This window comes from Lactuca serriola, chromosome 9 (genome assembly GCF_051521515.1).
Source record: "Lactuca serriola cultivar US96UC23 chromosome 9, Lser_US96UC23_V15, whole genome shotgun sequence".
In the NCBI taxonomy this organism is placed as follows: Eukaryota; Viridiplantae; Streptophyta; class Magnoliopsida; order Asterales; family Asteraceae; genus Lactuca; species Lactuca serriola.
The window spans coordinates 19,328,121-19,332,184 of NC_136416.1; the positions used below are offsets into that span (position 1 = coordinate 19,328,121).

At 40.1% G+C, this 4,064-nt stretch overlaps 1 pseudogene; it reads left to right on the top strand.

Moving 5' to 3' along the window:
* The first annotated feature begins 2,009 nt into the window (after window positions 1-2,009).
* On the top strand, window positions 2,010-3,760 carry LOC145072562 (CBL-interacting serine/threonine-protein kinase 11 pseudogene; annotated as a pseudogene).
* Window positions 3,761-4,064: the final 304 nt, after the last annotated feature.

Consider the following 4,064-nt stretch of genomic DNA (forward strand, 5'->3'; position numbering starts at 1 on the left):
CAGACAGTCTGTCTCTAAATGCCGCAAGACTTTGCCCGCCGATTTTGGGATTACAACACAATGTAATGGATGCATCAAAAACCCTGTCGTGATGCACAAATAAAAAAAAAGTTGTTATAAACCAATTCCAGAACGAAAGCTGACAAATAATCCAGAAGAGTTCCTCGTGCTCCCGACTCTATATGAAGGGGAACTCGACGAGTCCAACGAAGGACTCAACGAGCCCAAACAAAAGTCCTGATCTTGTCATAAGGGATAACTCGGTGAGTTAATGAGTAACTCGACAAGTTGGATCGCGTATTTGAGATTCTCTGATTTATGGAACTCGACGAGTTGATGGACCAACTCGACGAGTTGAGTCAACCTAATGTTGACTTTGACCAGGGTATTGACCTTAACTTAGATTGTGACCAGAATTGAACCTATAGGGGTATGAGTATGGAAGAGTAATTAAAAGAGGTTGTTATATGTAGGAGTTTGATAGGAGTTGATCCCATCACCGAGGACAGTTCAGACACTACGCGATATTCAGGTGAGTTATCTCTAGTAGAAGTGGGTCGAAGACACCAATGTCAGCCCACTAGTAAGAGCTATAGTAAAGATGATTGTCTTTGTGATAATTATCTAGTATGTTATGTGTTATGTGTTAGTATGCTATGATGCTATGTGATAATGGTAGGATGGGCAGGATAGACCTCAATACCGATCGATAGGGTCGAAGGGGTACGCCAACACCCGGATAAACTAGGCAGTATATGACTTATATGTTTATGCAATATGATGCTATGTGTTAGAAGTAAGGGGTGAAATAGTTCCCGGTACCGGTTGACAATGCCGAAGGGGTAGACCAGCACCCTGATATGTTAGGCAAGTTACCGGTCGACAGGGTCGAAAGGGTAGGCCAACACCCTGATATGCTAGGCAAGTTACCGGTCGATAGGGCTGAAGGGGTAGCCAACACCCTGATATGCTAGGCAAGTTATGGGTTGAAAAAGACCGGAAGGGTAGTTAGTACCCATATATGTTAGACAATATGTGTTATGTATGGTATGTGGTATGATGGGGGAACTCAATGAACTTTGTGCTTACAATTTTCACTTTTGGTTTCAAGTACTTCTTCCGCGGAGAGAAAGGAGCCGACACGGTAGCAGCGCATTGCACACACGATTTTCCGCATATGAGCTTCTTGGGATTTATACTCTGACATTGTTACTATTTATGACATGCTTTTGAGACGTATGATTTATGGTTTTTATGATACGAAATAACTTGATGATGTTTTCTCTGAATTGTTTTATGAATAAATATATCAAAAATGAAATTTTTGGTTCGTATTTTTGGGATGTTACAAGATGGGTGAAGTGGGTTTTTTTGTTTTTTTTTAAAATTAAAATAATAAGAAATTAGTTAAAACAAATTAAAAAGAATCAGTTAAGGGTATAATTGTCATTTTAGGTAGGGTATAGACAAAAACTACAAGAAAATGATAACGATAGAGACCAAAACCACATAAGATATCTAAAATTTGACAACCAAAACTTTTTGAACCAAAACCACAAAATTTTGCCAACCATAGGGACCATTTTTGCAATTTTGTCTGCAAAATTTTATTTCGGTTTAACCGGTAAACCGAACCAAATAATCCGTAACCAAATTAACCAAAACCAATTAAACCGAACCTTATTTATTTTGGTTGTGATTAGTTTTAAGACATAAAAAAACCAGTAAACCGAACCAATTAAACTGAAAACCGAAAAAACTAACTGAATAACACCCTACCTCTGATAACAATATTAAAGTTTGTAATCCTATACTATTCGGTTTTGTGGTCATAGAAGTTCCTCTGCGATTTCATAACATGTTTGCACTTTACAATGGTAAATAATCGGTACTCAAAAGCTGACTGAAAGCCTCGTTACCAAGGTTCTCTAGTAAAATAAATAAATAAAGTTCGTAACTTATTAAAATTGATATTTCATATAAGTTGCTTTTTTAAACATCAACTGTTTCTGATAACCACAAAAATATAAACCACAAAATTTCTCAAAATTTCCGGCGCCAAAAGCTTCAATTTCATCCCTTAAATTTATCAGGCCAACAAAAACCAAACATTAGTTTCTGTTCCAAACCCCCAACCCCATTGATTTCTCTGCTACTCCTCCGATCCTATCGGACACGGCTAACAATTCCGATCCGATCTCTGGTGTCGTTAAAAGCGATGCCGGAGATCGACAATATTCCGCCTCCGCCGCCGCCGGCTGCCAACTCTCTGTTTGGAAAGTATGAGCTCGGACGACTTCTTGGTTGCGGCGCTTTCGCCAAGGTTTACCTTGCCAGAGACATCGTCACCGGCCAGAGCCTCGCCGTCAAGGTTATCAATAAACAAAAAATCACTCATAACTCCAGTCTCATGTCTAATATCGAGCGCGAGATCGATATCATGCGCAGACTCCGGCATCCCAACATCGTTAAATTATACGAAGTTTTGGCTACAAAAACGAAGATCTATTTCGTGATGGAGCTCGTTAAAGGCGGTGAGTTGTTTGCAAAGGTTGCCAAGACTCGTCTTAGTGAATCCCAGAGCCGGAAGTACTTTCAGCAATTGATCTCCGCCATCGGATATTGTCATTCTCGTGGTGTTTATCACCGAGATCTGAAACCGGAGAATCTTCTAATCGATGAGAATGGTAATTTGAAAGTTTCCGATTTTGGGTTGAGTGCTGTTACAGGACAGATCCGAGACGATGGTATGTTACACACACTGTGCGGCACGCCGGCTTACGTTGCACCAGAGATTCTCACCAAGAGAGGATACAACGGAGCGAAGGCGGATGTGTGGTCGTGTGGGGTCATCTTGTTCGTGTTGACAGCCGGATACTTGCCGTTTAATGATCCAAATCTCATGATGATGTATAAGAAGATATACAGAGGCGAATACCATTTCGCAAAATGGATGACTGCGGATCTCCGGCGACTATTGGGCCGTCTTCTGGACACAAATCCGTCGACGAGGATCACCATTGATGACATCACACGTCATCCGTGGTTCAGGAAAGGAAACAAAGGGATTTACGAGTGCGACGATGAAGAATTTCTCGTGAGGCCAGAACAGAATGATAAAACGATGGCGTTAAACGCGTTCGACCTCATCTCGTTTTCCTCTGGTCTAAACCTCTCTCCTTTCTTCGACAACACATATAACTCATCGCATCAAGGCGAAAAACTGATTGTCGCCGGACGACCGGAGGAAGTTATCGAAAAGGTTCATGAGACGTTGAGGGAGGTGGATGTGAGGATCAAGAAGCGAAAGGATTGGGGTTTGGAGTTGGTATGGCCAAACGGTAAATTTGTGATCGGATTGGAGGTTTTCCGGTTAACGGAAAGAGTGGTGGTGGTGGAAGTTCGGAGTAGAGGTGGAGGCGCAGAGTTGTACGATGAGTTTTGGAAGAACAGAATCAGGCCGGAACTGCTCGAAAGAAGACGGGAAGTTCAGGTAGCTGACAGCTAGAGACTCGACACGTGTTGAGCAACTTTATTTGTCAAAATAACTTTTAAAAAAAAAAATCTAACATAATAAAACATTTTTTACCCTAAAAATAAATTAAAGAAAAAAAAAGGTGAAAAATGGAAGTAGGGCTGTGGACCGTGAATGATCGCGAATGCTTAGAAAGGTGGTAGAAGCTTTTACCGTTTTGGATTTAAGGTAGAGTTTCTTAAAATTCTCATGCTGTAGATAATACGATGAGAGCTTTTTTGGTTAGTTCACGTGTTCAAGCTCCTTTTTGAGTTCATGTATATGTATATGTATGAGCTACAACGTTTGTGTGTGTAAATATATATATATATATATATATATATGAACTTTGTACTTTCACATTCATAAAGTTATAGTTCGTTCTTCAATAAATTGTAAAACTCATAGTTTTTTAAACGGAGCAAGTTTATTACTTATTAGGACGAGTTAGATACCAAACCTACACCAGCACAACAACTTTAATATTTTATGGTTATAAACAGGGGTGGGCTCATTACCAGAACATAATTGATATCAAACCGAAAGTACC